Source organism: Lemur catta, chromosome 8 (assembly GCF_020740605.2).
Source record: "Lemur catta isolate mLemCat1 chromosome 8, mLemCat1.pri, whole genome shotgun sequence".
NCBI lineage: Eukaryota > Metazoa > Chordata > Mammalia > Primates > Lemuridae > Lemur > Lemur catta.
Window position 1 is genome coordinate 77,017,332 of NC_059135.1, and position 16,268 is coordinate 77,033,599.

The 16,268-nt window shown below is 35.5% G+C and overlaps 1 long non-coding RNA gene across 1 annotated transcript in view; it reads left to right on the forward strand.

Moving 5' to 3' along the window:
- Positions 1-13,856: 13,856 nt before the first annotated feature.
- Positions 13,857-16,268, forward strand: part of LOC123643740 — an 87,201-nt gene continuing 84,789 nt past the window's right edge. Inside the window, exons 1-2 of the long non-coding RNA XR_006736913.1 lie at positions 13,857-13,973; positions 14,373-14,507. This is a non-coding gene — a long non-coding RNA (uncharacterized LOC123643740). The remainder of the gene's footprint in view (positions 13,974-14,372; positions 14,508-16,268) is intronic.

The window sequence follows — 16,268 nt, forward strand, 5'->3', positions numbered from 1 at the left end:
TGAAATGATATAGGATCTTTGGCTTTGTCATTGGTCCCCTAGGAAGAGTGAAGTAAAGCACAGCTAAGGTGGTAGTGTGGAAAAGTAGCCTAAACATGAGTACTTTGGCATCTTCGTGAGGGATATTGTGATGAAGATAGGACAGATAAAAATTATTGAACTCAAAATGTTAAAGTGTAAAATACTTTTCTAATTGTTTAAAAATATAGGGGAAAAAAGCCAGCAGGTGACAGGAAAACAAATGAGGCAGTTTGACAAAAGGTAAGAAGTAGAAGGGCTATTCAAGAGCAAAGTGGTTGTATGGTAGTCTAGATAGAGTTTTTACTCAAAAAAGGAGAAAATTTGGGAAGAGAGATTAGGAAAAGTGATTTAAAAATAGGTGTTATGGAAAAATGCTAGTGAGTTGCTCAAAGATTGCTGGGAGGCACAGAAAATACTAGATAAGAGGAAAAAAGTTATCTTTTCATTGAAGTTGTATTCATATTTTATGGTTGTCAAAAGTGATCACCTGGTTTAGGTAAGAGCCTCCCAAGAAAAGACATGCTGAATAATTCCATTCATTCTGTGAACCCTTATGGATGTGTCTATGGCTAAAATTATCCTTGTATCTTGGGATAGTGGGTAAACACTTTTGACTTGGATTTGTAGTTTAGAATCTGATTTATGCTATAAGTTTGTATGATTTATTAACAATGTTATTTTGTGCTTTTCAGCAAGACATTACAGTTTATGTTAATTGACTATCTTTGACATCCTCTAGAAGTAAGATATTGGATATGACATTTAAAATTGACTTTATTGAATATAATTTATATCCAATAAAATTAACCCATTTTTAAATGTATAGTTCATGAATTTCAACATGTGTATACACCCATGTAACTATCCCTCATTCAAGAAATGGAACATTTTTATCACTGCCAAAAGTTCCCTTATGCTCTGTTTCAATCCATCCTTCCCTCCTTTCCCCACAGGCAGCCACTATTCTGATTTCTATTTCCACAGCCTGTTCTTGAACTTCATGTACATGGAGTCATAGAGTTTATATACTGTTTTGTATCTGGCTTCTTTTCCCCAATGTAATGTTTTTGAGATTTATCCATGTTGTTGCCTGTATTAGTGGTTCATTCTGTTTTGCTTCTGAGTGGTGTTCCATTTTACCATAATTTGTTTACCATTCTTCTATTAATGAACATTTGACTTTTTCCCTGTTTTTAGGCTATTGTGAATAAAGTTGCTATAAACAGAATTTTTGTGTAAGTCTTTCTGTGGACATATATTTTAATTTTGCTGGGTGAAATACCTAAGATTGGAATGATTCTGTCATAGGATTGGTATATGCTTATAACTTTTCCAAGGTGGTTGTACCTATTTCTGCCATGCATTGTTAGTTCAAGTCTGTAAATCTCTATACTTTCAATTAAGAATAGATACTATTTTGTACTAAATCATTTTTCTGTAGCCAGAGAGCCTGTAGGAGTATTCTTCATATAATAGCTGATATCTAGTAAAAATTTAAAAGATACATTTATTTTTTTAAAAAAAACTCAAGTTAAAATATATCAAAGGTTGACTATTAAGTAGATATGCAATTATTGACTTGATTATGCAGAGTTTATTTTCATTTTATTTTGTAGGTAACATATGTTTTAGTCTGAATTCTAATGTGGGTATTCCCCATTTTGTGTAGTTGGCTCTTCATTAAATGTATATGTAATTAAAAGGGATGTTTTAAATATGGATAATACTAATCTATAAGATAAAATTTTTATGACCAGGTGAGGAATCTCCTTTTTTACTTCTTCTTGATGTGTTTAGTCAGTAGATCCTTCTGCTTTATTTGTAAATCTGTATTTCACATTGATTTGCTTAAAATGAGAGGTCCCTTATACCAGAAAGAGAAAAATGTAGGGGAATTACATCTTAGATTAATAGGATGATGACTAGGAGTTCTTTGTTTCAGGATTTCAGCTAAACTCAAAGCTGAAAGCAAAAGGTAGTAAGTAACCCAGTGTTCTAAAGAGGGATGTGGGGCTTAGTAAAAAAGAGTAGAATTGGTTAACCTGCAACACCCATTTCCCACATATAGGAGAAATTAGAAAAGAGAGATTAAAAGTGTCAGGTGAAGAGTTGTTAATCTAGTGGGCAGTTAATTCTGTGGCATTTCCCTGTTTTCCCCCAAATGGACCTTTTGTTTCTAGCCCAGGTGTGTCTGCCAGAAGTGTAGATTGGTATTTAATTTGTCTGGATATTTAATGAGGTGCAGAATCGTGTTTCCTGATGCTGCAATGCCACCTTCCAGAGAGTTTTTGAGAGAGCATGTCATACATTCCTGAGAGTTTGGAGCATACCTGAACATAGACTTGTTCCTGGAGGTGGGGAGAATGACTGGAGCCAGCTGAGATGGCATGTTGAGTGGGGCAGTAATGGGAGGAGTCTGTAATTTTCCCTCTGCTGTGGTAAAAAGGCAGGAGTTTTTTGTGGTATAAGTGGACATGGTGGGAGGTAACCGAGCTTGAATTATCTTGATGGATCCTGCCAAGGAGGGCTGCTTGCCATATGAGGGGACTGTGGGTGGCATAGTGAGAGGTCAGCCTAAGCATGCATCCCCCACATGAGGGAACTATGTAGGATGGAGGGGTTAGCCTCTTTTTGTTTGCTGTAACTGATGGCCACCCTGCCATGAAGCCACTTGAGAGTGACTGAGAAGCAATGGGATTTATCTGGGATGTTATTGAGAGATGGGGAAGCAAGATCAGGAAAAGTATGTTTGAAGAAGTGATGAAAGGAAACTAAAGCATATATATATACCATTGAGTTCAGTCCATTTGGCCAGTTTCTTAGTTTAATAAGATTTTAGTGTAGTTGACCAAACCTTCAGTGAGTACTTAAACAGAATATGTAAGGTACTATTGTGTACTAGGCAATTCATGGAAGGCAAAGATGATTATGACATTTTCTGTCCTCAGGGAGCATCTGCTTTAGTGTACATAGCTTAAGTTAATCCATGGCAGAATGACATAGATGCTCTAAAATGTGAAAGTGGCAGTGCTTTGGGAATGTGGGGAGAACAGTGGGTTCAGGGCAGGCTTTGTGGAGAAGGCTGAGTTTGGGCTGGACCTTGAAAGAAGAGAAGGATACTAAGTGGGAAGAGAGGCATTCTGGCTTGAGGTAATAATTAAATCCATAGAAATAGGAATAAATAGGAAGAAGTAACGCTTATTCACCCTGGACAGAAGAAAATTTTCCTTTTTAGAAAATGATTTCAACCACCAATTAAGCACACTTGCCAAGTTATAATTCTAGTTGAAGCTTGGTATTTTTACCTATCATTTGTGCTTTTCTTTAGTAATTCACTAGGTGTCTTCCTTTATGAGAGATACAGTGTGTACTATCATGTTGGAAATGTTACTTACGTTATGGTTATAAGCATCAAAACCAAAGTTCTAAGTCTAATCATAACTTCTATTACTGTCCTTGATTTAAAACAGTAAAGTGTAGAGAGGACGATTTTTACATATGATCCTAAGAAGCATTTGGCAGTGCAATTAGTTTCGTAACAAGTGATTGTTTTTTAAAGCCTTACTGGAATGAGTATCTTAGTGCTAGTGTCACTTTTAAATAGCTATGGCTCCAGGAATGTGTCTGTTCATGTTATTATCTTAGATATACACCTTATCTGTCCATATTGCTATACTTCAGATGTGAAAGTAAAAATGAAGGTGTGAAGTGCTTAGCAGACTTGTATGGATTTATGTAAATCAGAAAACACACAAACAATCCATTAGTCTCAGTGCTGAGACTCTGATGTATTAAATTCAAGTATGGATTATTTCCTAAAAGTTTCATGCACACACATACCATCATACCCACTGATTTACTTTGCAAAAAAGAAAAACTTTATTTCTCTGAACTCCAGACACGTATTGAAGTGTCCTGTGACATCTCCATATGGATATTTGAAGATACATGAATCTTAAAATGCTCAAAACTCAACTGATCTTTTTACCCAAACTTGTTTCATCTTTAATCTTCTCCATCTAAGTCAATGACAACTCTCTTCATGTTACTCAGGGCAAAAATCTTGGAGTCATTTTTGACTCTCTCTTTGTTTCACATGCACAGCTCTCTGTCAGTAGTTCATGTTGACTCTACCATCAACATAAATCTAGAATTTGAATCTGATCGCCTCTCACCACCTCCACTGTTATTTGGTCCAACCTGCTATGATTTCTTCCTTGGATTATTTTATAATAATAACCTCCTGACTTTCTCTCAGCTTCCTATTACAACCTGAAACTCAGCACTTCAGTCTAGTCTCAATGCAGCAACCAGAATAATTATGTTAAAACATAAGTTAAATCCTATCATTCAATTCAAGACTTCAGTTGTTTCCTTTCTCACTTACTGTGAAAGTTAGTCTTTGCAGTAGCCTATAAGGCTCTAAGATATTGCCTCCCTTTGCAACCTCTCTCTCTCTTTTTTTTTTTGAGAGGTCAGGTCTTGCTTTGTTGAACATGCTGGAGTGCAGTGGCGTGATCATAGCTCTCTGTAACCTTGAACTCTTGGGCTCGAGCAATCCTCCCACCACAGCCTCCGGAGTAACTGGGGCTATAGGTGTGTGACATCATGCCCAGCTAATTTTCAAAATATTTTTTGTAGAGGTCTCGCTATGTTGCCCAGGCTTTCAAACTCCTGGCCTCAAGTGGTCCTCCTGTCCTCCTGCCTCGGCCTCCCAAAGTGCTGAGATTACAGGCATGAGCCACTGCACCCAGCCCAACCTCATTTTTGACTCTTTGTTTACTACCATTTATTCATGCCTGACACCATATTGTTCCTTGAAAGGTCTCAAGGCCTATGCATTTGCTGTTCCCTCTTCCTGGAATGCTTTTCCCCCCAGAGAACTGCTTAGCTTATTTTCTAATCTTTCTTGGGTCTTTATTGAGCTATTACATCCCTAGTGAGACCTTCTTTGACCGTCTTATTTAAAATGTTCCTCTCTTCCCAACTGTTTTATGTCTCATTAGCACTTTCTCAAACTAATTTACTATGTATTTTACTTCTTTATAATGTCTTTTTCTTTTAGGATAAAAGCTTGATGAGTACAGGGAATTTTGTCTGTTTTGTTTACTACTGTACTACCAGACTTAGAATCATTTCTGATGCACAGTTGGTACTTAATACACAATTGATTGAATGAAGAAAAGACAATAACTTATTAGTCTTTATTAAAACTTGATTTATCTTTTATGGGCATCTTTGGGGAATGATACTATTTCCAAATGTCTAAAAGTTACTTCTTTTTAATTTTTAAATTGTATTTTTTGGTATTTACATATAAAATGCACTCATTTTAGGTGTACAAGTCAATGGGTTTTGACAAATATACACACTCATGTAACTACTACTCCAGTCAAGATATAGAATATTTCCATTACCTCAAAAAGTTTTTTGTGTTCCTTTGCAGTCGCTCCTCCCTCCCTCATCCTCATCTCCAGGCAACTGTTGATCTGATTTTTGTCGCTGTGAATTAGTTTTGCTTGCTCTAGAGATTTGTATAAATAGACTCATACATTATATACTCTTTTTTAACATGATGTTTTTGAGACTTACTCTGTTATTATATGTCTCAGTTTTCTTTTTCATTGTAGAATAATGTTCCATTGTATAAATGTGCCACATTTGCTTATCCATTTATCTGTTCATGGACATTTGGACTGTGTCTAGTTTTTGCCTATAATGTATAACACTACCATGAGTGTTCAAGTATGAATCTTTGTGTAAATAGACTTTAATTTCTCTGGGTCAGTCACCTAGGAGTAGAATTGTTGTGTCATATGGTAAGTGTATGTTTAACTTAGTAAGAAACTGCCCAGCTGTTTTCTTATGTGATTATACCATATTCACTAGTAATGTATGAAAGTTCTAGTTGCTCCACATTCTGGCCAGCACTTGATATAATTCCTTTGAATTCAGACATCTTACTGGGTGCGTAGTGGTATCTCACTGTGGTTTTGATTTGCATTTTCCTGATTACCAGTGATACTGATATTTTCGTTTACTTACTGGCCATTTATATATATTCTCTGTGAACTATCTGGTGAAATCTTCTGCCCATTTAAAAAATTGTTTCTTGTCATTCAGTTATAAGACTTTACATATCTGGAAACAAGTTCTTGTCAGACATATTTTCTCCTGACCTGTAGATTGCCTTTTTCTTTCAGTGATGGTGCCTTTTGAAGAGGAGAAGTTTTAAATTTTGAATAAGTCTACTTTATTAATATTTTTTTGTGGTCTGTACTTTCTTCTTCTTTTTTAGTTTTTTGTTATGTCTGAGAAATTTTTGATTAACTCAGATTGTAAAAATTTTCTCCAAAAAGTTTTACAGTTTTACCTTTTATGTTAGGTCTCTGGTTCATTTTGAGTTAATTTTTGTGTATACTATGAGGTAAGGAACAAGGTTCATTTTTTTCCATATCCACTTGTTCTTTTCCTTTGAGTTACCTTTAAACTTTCATTAAAAATCAGCTAATCATATACATGTGGGGTTTTTTTCCTGGATGCTATTATATTATATTGATCTATATGTCTATCTTGTCAACATCACACTGTTTCATAGTAAGTCTTGAAATCATGAGGTATAAGTTCTTTGTTTTTCTTTTGTGAAATTGTTTTGGCTATTCTAAGTCTTTTCCATTTCCATATCAGTTATAGAATTGACTTGTACATTTATACAAAATGCCTGTAGGAATTTCGATTGCCACTGTATTGAATTCTATAGGTCGATTAGGGGTTCATTAACATTTAAATGATACTGAATTATTCCAAACCACAAACATGGTATACCTCCATTTATTTAGTTATACTTTAATTTTCCTGAGCAATGTTTTGTAGTCTTCAGTGTTCTTGTCTCTTATGTCTTTTGTTAAATTTATCCTAAGTGAATAGGATATGGATTATATTTTTAAATGCTATTGAAAATGCTATTTAAAAAAATAAATTTTATAATTTGTCATTGTTAGTATACAGAGAAGTAATTATTTTTATATATTGAACTTGTATCCTGCTACCTTGCTATCTTATTCATTTAATGCCATTACAGTGTAAAAAAAAAAGCTTTTACCTTTTTTGGTGAATTCCTCAGGGTGTTCTAGGTATATGATCCTGTTAATCACAAATAAAGACAGTTTTACTTCTTCCTTTCCAATCTGATTGTCTGTTAGTTTCCCTTTCTTTACTGCACAGAATAGGACCTCTAGTGGAATTTTAAATAGAACATTGATCTCAGGGAGGAAGCATTTAGACTTTTAATTATTATGTATGATATTAGCTGTAAGTTTTTATAGATGCCCCATATCATGTAGAGCAAATTCCCTTTTATTCCAAGTATGCTGAAAGCATTTACTGTACTGTACATGAATGTTGAATTTTGTCATATGCTTTTTTTTACATCTGTGGGGAGAATCAGTTGTTTTTTTCTTTTAAAATTTATTAATATGGTGAGTTTTTTTGATTGGATTTGGTATCTTAAACCAGTCTTTGCATTTCTGTGCTTTAACCCCATTTGGTCTTGATATATTATCCTTTTTATATTATGCTGAATTTGATTTCCTATATTTTGTTATTGATTTGTGAATCTATGTTTATGAAGGCTCTCATTTTTTGGAGGAGTGTCCTATGTAGTGTTTGTGTTCCCCCAAAATTCATATGTTCAAGCTCTAACTTTCAGTGTGATGATATTTGAATGTGGGGCCTTTGGAAGGTAACTCGCTTTAGATGAGGTCATGAGGGTGGGGTGCCTATGATGGGATTAGTGTCCTTATAAGAAGAGGAGACCAGAGCTCTCTTGTCCCTGGTGTGAGAACACAGTGAGAAAGCAGCCATCTGCAAGCCAGGAAGAGGGCCCTCACCAGCTAACTGAGTTGACTGGCAGTTTGATCTTCCCAGCCTCCAGAACTGTGAGAAGTAAATTCCTCTTGTTTGAGTCACCCAGTCTATGGTATTTTGTTACGGAAGCAAGAGCTGACTAAGACCTGGAGAGTGGGGGTATAAGTCAGACCTTTACAAGGTCAGATCATCTCATTAGATGCAGAAAAAAAGCATTTGAAAAAATCTGACAATGATAAAACATTCAAAGTAGGAATAAAAGATAATTTCCTCAACATGGTAAAGGGCATCCATGTAAAACCCACTGCTAACATCTTACTTAATGGTAAAAGAATGAATGCTTCCATTTAGGATCAGGAAGAAGGCAAGAATTTTGCTCTCTAATTATTTAGTATTGTACTGGACCTACTAGCCAAGATGATTAGGCAAGAAAAAGAAATAAAGGCATCCAGATTGGAAATAAGAAGTAAAACTATCTCTGTTTGCAGATGACATGATCATCTATATAGAAAATCCTAAGGAATCCACTAAAATCTATTAGAATTCATAAATGAGATCAGCAAGTTTGCAAAGTATAACAGCAATATACAGCAATCAATTGTACTTGTTTACCCTAGCAGTGAATAATCCAAAAGTGAACTTAAGAAACCAGTTCCATTTACAATAGCATCAAAAAATCAAATAAGAAAAATTAACAAAAGCAGTAGAAAAAAGTATGCTCTGAAACCTACAAAAATTGTTGAAAGAAATTAAATAAATGGAAAGACATGCCATGTTTATGGATTAGAGGACATAATATTATTAAGATGACAGTACTACCCCAAGTGATATACAGATTCAAGGCAATCTCTATCAAAATCCTGCTGCCTTTTTTCTTTTTCAGAAAATGCAGAGATGATCCTAAAGTTTATATGGAAATTCAGGGTACCCAGAATAGTCAAAACAATGTTGAAAAGGAAGAACAAAGTGAAGAAATCACATTTCCTGATTTCAAAACTTACTGCAAAGCTAAAGTATTCAAAACTGGGTGATACTGATATAATGATAGACATATAGGTCATTGGAATAGAACTGAAGTCCAGAAATAAACGCTGACTTTTATGTGTAATTGATTTTTGAGAAGGGTATCATGACCATTTAATAGCGAAAGAATAATTTTTTCAATGAATGGTGCTGGGATAATTGTATCCACTAGCAGAAGAATAAAGTTGGACCCTTTTTGAATACCATATGTGTGTGTGTGTGTGTAGCTTTTTAGAGACAGGGTCTTGCTCTGTCATCCAAGCTAGAGTGCAATGGCATGATCCTAGCTCGCTGCAACCTTGAATTCCTGGGCTCAAGTGATCTTCCTGCCTCAGCCTCCCAAGTAGCTGGAACTACAGGTGTGCATCACCATGCTTGGCTAATTTTTAAATTTTTTTTTGTAGAGACAGGGTCTCACTATGTTGCCCAGGGTGGTCATGAACTCCTGGCCTCAAGTGATCCTCTTACCTTGGCCTCCTAAGGTGCTGTATGAGTCACTGAGCCCAGCCCGTATACCAGAATTAAAATTAATAGAAAATGGATTATAGACCTAAATATAAGAGCTAAAACTATAAAACTCTTAAAACATAGAGTAAATGGTCTTGTCTTTGGGTTAGACAAAGCCTTCTTACAAGACATGGAAAGCACAAATGACAACAGAAAAAATAAACTGGACTTTATCAAAATTAAAAACTTTATACTTCAAAAGATACCATCAAAAAAAAATGAAAAAGCCAATCCACCAAATGCAAGAAAATATTTGTAAATTATATCTCTGACAGGGCACCTGTATCCACAATATATAAAGAATTCTTTCAATAATCAAAAGACCACAATTAAAAAATGAAAAGTACCTGACTAGACATTTTTATAGTGGCCAATGAGCATAATGAATAGATGCCCAGCATCATTCAATATTGTGAAATGCAAGTCAAATCAGAATTTCTTATCTATATATTCTTTATATGTAAAGTTATAAATAAAGTTTGTAATTACCTCTGGAAGTTCTACTTTTTAAAATAAATGAAAATTATACTTAACACAGTGCTCCAGTATCTTGGTCAACATTCCTGTACTTACCTCTGTTTCTTTGACAATACTGTTTTCCTCTGCTGAAAGCCCATCTTCACCACTTCCTGTCAAAATCCTAACTATTCTTCAAAGTCTCTCATTTCTTTATTGTGGTGCTTTTCTTACTACGATGTTACAGTTCTTTGAATATTTGTCAAATCCTCCCTCTACTACATTGTAAGCCCATTGAATGCTGTACTCATCTTCTCATCTTTGATTCTGCCATTGTGTCTGACTAGCCTAGGACTTGGCACATAGTTGATGTTCTGTAAATATTTATTGAATATTGACTGAAACAGTCTTTAAAATAGAAAGCCATAAATAAATCTCCCAGGTTCACCCTGATCTCCAATGTGGCATGTTTAGGGAATAAGATTATGTGTAACAGTGTATTGCCTGCTGTAGGCACAATGCTCCTCTAAGAGACATTTTTCTGTGTGGCTGTAATTCTATGGTTGGGAACAGATAGAAATAAGGAGTCCATTTGTTTGTTCTATGTAGTATTCACCCAGTAAAGATAGGGGGATTGCTGTGGGCCATCTGAGTTGGCACCCCACTCATTCTCTGATGTAATCCGTGTCTTTGCTTTTAACTTTATGAGAGTCCTCTACTTTAACCTCTTTTGGTCAACAGTTTTTTTTTTTTTTTTTAAATTGATGACAGGCACTATTTGTGGTGGCATAGGGTGAAAAGTAAGCCCTCAATGGCTTGTATACAAGTGGTAGACAGATATTTTTCTGTACACCCTAACTGTGGAGATGGGTGCCACTGTAGGCAGAGCAGGAGCACTGGGAGTCTGGTTGCCATTTTAGGTTCTCAGAGGCTTGTATCTGGGTATTTAAATCAGGGAGGGCCAAATGTGTTTTGCTTAGCACAACTGTCACAGACTGAGTAGTCTATTTGCAGATAGTCCTACAGATAACGAAAGTCATCATTGCTTAATTTTATACACTCTTCCACTTATTTATACATACTGTCATTTGCTCAGGTCATCCCTTCAAAATATATTTCTTGAGGACCCATGATGTGCCTGTGCTGGCACTGAAAAGATAGCAAAGACATGCTTCCTGGAGGAGAGGTAATGACCTTCACAGGTCTTGATTAGTGATTTGAGGCCACAGTTTAAGGAACCTGGCATTCAATACTTATGTTTGCTCCAAAAAGCATTTGGGCATTGGTAGTGGATATGCTTTTAAAAGCAGCCTCCTAGGACTACATTTATGTCTGATCCTGTGTTTAATATTATAACATAGATCTGTTTCTTCCACGAGGTTGTGATACTTGCGTCTTTGGAATTACAACTTAGGAAATGATTATCAGCGTGGAAATTCATAGTTTGTTAATTTTCTTAAAGATACATTTTTTTTGTTATGTTGCATAGCTGTGGTATTTTGTGTAATGGTAATTGAAATATAAAAAATGGTTTATTGGTTGGATTTTATAGTCTTAATCAGTTATTTTTTTAATAAAGATTAAAACATTGGCATCACAATTGGCTAAAAAATCCAATTTTCTTTCTTTCTTTTTTTTTCAATGTACTAGCCTTTCGTAAACAGATGGTCAGATTTAATGCTATATAAATGAAAGTGCTTCAGAGTAAAAATTTACAGATATTTGGGAAAGGAAATAGAGTTGGTGCCTAAAAATTTTTTGAGACTCTGGTTCAGAGAGTTGCATTAGTCATCCTCCTTAGCTGATGGCATCCTATCCTCAGTGGTTTGGACAGGATCCTTTTCTTGTTTTGTGGTATTATTTTTTTCCTTTAAGCCCAATCCCCACTACCGTTTTCCACCCCGTACCCAAGCCTCTTTCAGCAGAGCTTGACTCCCATGTGTTTGGTATATTCCCTTGGATTGGCACGTATCTTTGAAAAATATAGAACAGTTCATATGTGGTGATTATGTTAAATTCAAACCTCGAGCTTTGTTTTTTTCACTTGACACTGTTTTTGGTTTAGGCCAAGTGGTGGTATGTATCTTTAGCTAATTACTTCTAAACCTAGTTTGGTTTACATCTAAGTTATTCAGGTAATGGATGTGTGGGTTGTCTCCGATACCACTTAGACACAGTGCTGTGATAAACATCCTCACACTATTTCAATATGGCCTTATGTGGAAGTTCTTTGTGGGCGTGTATCTAGGAGTGGCATTGCTGGATCATAGGCTAGTACTTGCATTCACATATTTCCTCTTGATCTTTCAGGTCTTTGGCTAAAAGAAAAAAAAACATATTTCCTCAGTCATTCGTTTGTATTTTTGATACAATTTTGTATCATTTGACCATTTAATTATAGGCAGTTTAAAAAAATATTTTTTATTGTGGTTAAATACACATAACTCAAAATTTACTGTTTTAGCCATTTTAAAGTATACTGTTCAGTGGCATTAAATACATTCCCATTGTTGTGCAACTATCACAACCATCCATGTCCATAACTTTTTCATCTTCCTCAACTGAAACTGAAACCATTAAGCAACACTGCTCATTCTCACCTACCCCTAGTCCCTGGCAACCAGTATTCTTCCTGTCTTTATGACTTTGACTACTCTAAGTACCCCATATAAGTGAAATCATACAATATTTATCCTATTGTGACTAGTTTATTTTACTTAGTATGATGTCTTCAGGGTTCACCCATGTTGAAGCATATGTCAGAATTTCCTTCCTTTTTAAAGTTGAATAATGATCCATTGTATATCTACGCCACGTTGTTTGTACATTCATCTATCCATGGACACTTCTGCCTTTTGGCTGTTGTGAACAATGCTGCTATGAATGTGGCTATAGGTGTACAAATAATCTATTCAAGTCCCTGCTTTCAATTATTTTGAGATACATATCCAGAAGTGGAATTACTAAATCATATGGTAATTCTATTTTTAGTTTTTGAGGAACTGCTATGCTGTTTTCCATAGTAGCTGTACCATTTTGTATTCATACCAGCAGTGCACAAGGTTTCCAGTTTCTCCATGTTCTTCTCAACACTTGTTTTTAAAATTAAAAAAAAAAAAATTATTTTTTAGAGACAGGGCCTCGCTCCTTCATCCAGCCTGGGGTGTGGTGGCACGATCATAGCTCATTGCAGCCTTGAACTCCTGGGCTCAAGTGATTCTCCTGCCTCAGCCTCCCAAGTATCTAGGACTACAGGCATGTGCCACCATGCTCAGCTAATTTAAACATTTTTTTGTGTATAGACAGGGTCTCACTGTGTTACTTAGGCTGGTCTCGAACTCCTGTCCTCAAGTGCTCCTCCTTCTTTGCCCTCCCAAAGTGCTAGGATTATAGGCATGAGCCACTGCACCTGGCCAAATTTTAAAAATTTTTAAGAAGAGAACTCTATATTATAATAATCACAATAGGTAACATTAAGTAAGAGCTTACTGTATACCCAGGTGCTGTTGTATAAGCTTTGTATGTACGAAGCCGTTAGTGCTCACAATATCTATTATCTGTTCCAAGATACAGATAGATACTACACCATTAATAGAGTTCCTGGGATAACAGAATGATAAACTGGAACTTTAAATTGATGTACCAATATTCAACACATGCTTCTATATCCAAAGGAAGTACTAGACCATATGCAGAATTATGGAAAGCTTGTTTTGTGACCTTTAAATACCTTTACTCACATAGAGGATGTAAAAAAGGGGGAAAGATTTTGTCAGGTGAATTTGTCTGCAACATCATTGGGGTGCTGTGTGTTTTACCCCTGTCTCCCACAAGTTAGAGGCATCTGAATATTTTGTAAAGTCTAGTGGGAGGAATTTCAACTAACATGTATGGTTCCTGCAGTTGTTATTACAAGAGACTGGTGCTTGACTCATGCCTGGGAAAGCTAAAGTGTTCTATTAAAGCTAAAGTGTCTATAGCAGTAGCGTTGGATTTGAGAAGTAATTGCAATCCTCTCTGTCAACAGATGTTAACCTGGTGTCATTTGAAAAGGGATCCTGCCAAAGGAAGTCTCCTGCCACGGGAAGAGGATCCCAGCAGTAAGGGGCTGTGGGGTGTACTGCCAGGGGTCAGAGACTAAGGAGGCATCAGGAGGGAGCTGTTAGCTGAGGGAGAGCAGTGTCTCTGGCAGGATATTTGCAACTGAAGGATCACAGCCTTGGGACAATGTATATAAGCTGCCCAAGAAAGGAGGACTCGTCTTTCCCCTCCTTTTTAAAAATTTTAATAGATTTAGAGGATACAAGTGAAATTCTGTCACATGTGTATATTGTATAATGGTGGAATCTGGAATCGGGGCTTTTGGAGTACCTATTATCCAAAGAAATCATCTTTACCATGTCCATGTAACCCTAGATTATTTTGCTACAAGTAGCAGTCAAATAAGAACTGCCCTGAATGCCCGACTTTCCTCCTTTCCCTTCCTTTGATCCCGGTAGGCTCAGAAAACTCAGGAAGATGTCAGCAGAGAAACTTCTTGGCAAGAAGAGGAAGATCCTGCTCCTTCCTTCACTGACCGTGGCCAGCTCTGGGCAGACCCCAGCTGAGTAAAGAACGCAGATTTAATGTTAAATGTACTTTGGAGTTGTGATTATTATTTGGGTCTAGTCTTTTTATTTTGAAAAATTTCAAACATACAGATGTTAAAATAGTAATTTATGATATGCACCTTATAACCTTTGCCAGTTATTAAGATTCAGCCACAAGTATATATTGTATATATACATTTTTGGGCAGTGGGTGAGGCTGAATCTTTTGAAAAATACATTTTACCCCTAGATACTTCATCTTGTTTACCCTAGGAATTAAAATACTCTCCTACATAATCCTAATACCATATTGCACCCAGGTCTTTACCACTGGTACAATAATGTGTAACATATAGTAATATTCAATTTTTCCCAATTATCTATTTCAAACCAGTCATTTGAAATGAGTGAACTGAGACTTAAACATTTAAAGTGGCCATATGATTTTCTGTTACTTATAAGGGAAAGGAAAAGTCAATGAGGATTAGTTGAGCTTTTACTCTGGGGCAGGGGTTGGTTTATCACTGAATAGGTTTAATAGACCAGTTAGAGACAAAAATAAAGTTTTTGCATGAAACCCATCATTTCTGCACAGTCAACATGTTGGGTACACTTTTAAAAGAATGTCTCAATTCAATATACTTTTGCGTTTTTCAAGAATAGTTTTCCTATAGATAAAATTGACATTGAGAATAGTTGTTGAAGCTGGATGATGGTGGTTCATTAAACTCTTCTGACTGTTGTGTTTATTTGAAAATTTTCATAATAAAGAGTTAAATGATTCTTAGAGTCTTGTATTTTCTAATCTGAAGATTTGGAGTGTTAATAAATCACTTAATACATGATTCCTTAATATCAGAGGAAACCAGTTTATAAAACTAAAGCACAGTAATAGTAATAGTTCCAGTTTTGTAGTATTTGACATATGTAAGGCACCAGGCTAAGCCTTTTCCACATTCAAACCTCTCCAAGATAAATTTTATTTATTTCATTAAAAAACAATCATTCTTTGGAGTTCATTATTCATTCTGACGGCTTCCCTCCATCTTTTCTTTAGTTTGTAATTTGTCTCTGAAGTGGAGGAAAGACTGAGCTCCAGGGTTGGCACTAAGAATGGTGATGGGTGAAAGTGTAGGTCTGGGTGAAAGTTCATCTTGGGTCCCAAATTAAAGCTAAAGGTTAAAAGAAGTAGGCTTGAACCTAAGGGATTTCAACATGGTACAATGCTGGAGTGTGGCTCTAATTCAAATTTATCAGGTAATACAGAGTTCTGAATAATCTGGGAATGGGTAATTTTTCCAAAATTAAAGCAAAAATAAAATAGTCATGAATCATAGTGTTCAGCTTTATTAGAATTTATTTATTTGGAATTGAAATATTTTGTGTATTAGCTGTAATGATAGTTTTGGTATGGGGGGAATTTTTTTTTGCTTTTAATAATTTAATAGGATATTTTTCTCACTCATAATCTTCATTCTAAAAGTAGGATCTTGTAGCTTTGTCCTAAAAAAACACTTTTGATGGAAATCAATAAAATATCACTCTACATGTCCCTGTACACATTATATACATTAATGATTTCTGAGTGTGAAAAATTTTGCCTTCCTTTTGGTTTATTTTATAAAGGTTTTATAAATTGAATAATCATTAAAAAGAATTGCACTGATAAATGAGATGATTTTTAGTTGGCCTTTGTAAGAGAGACTGTTTACTCGTCAATCTTAGCGTTTCTTAGCAACACAAATTATTCCTATCTTGGGCATTTTCATATCTTTCTTCAAACACACATTTGGAAATATTTTATAT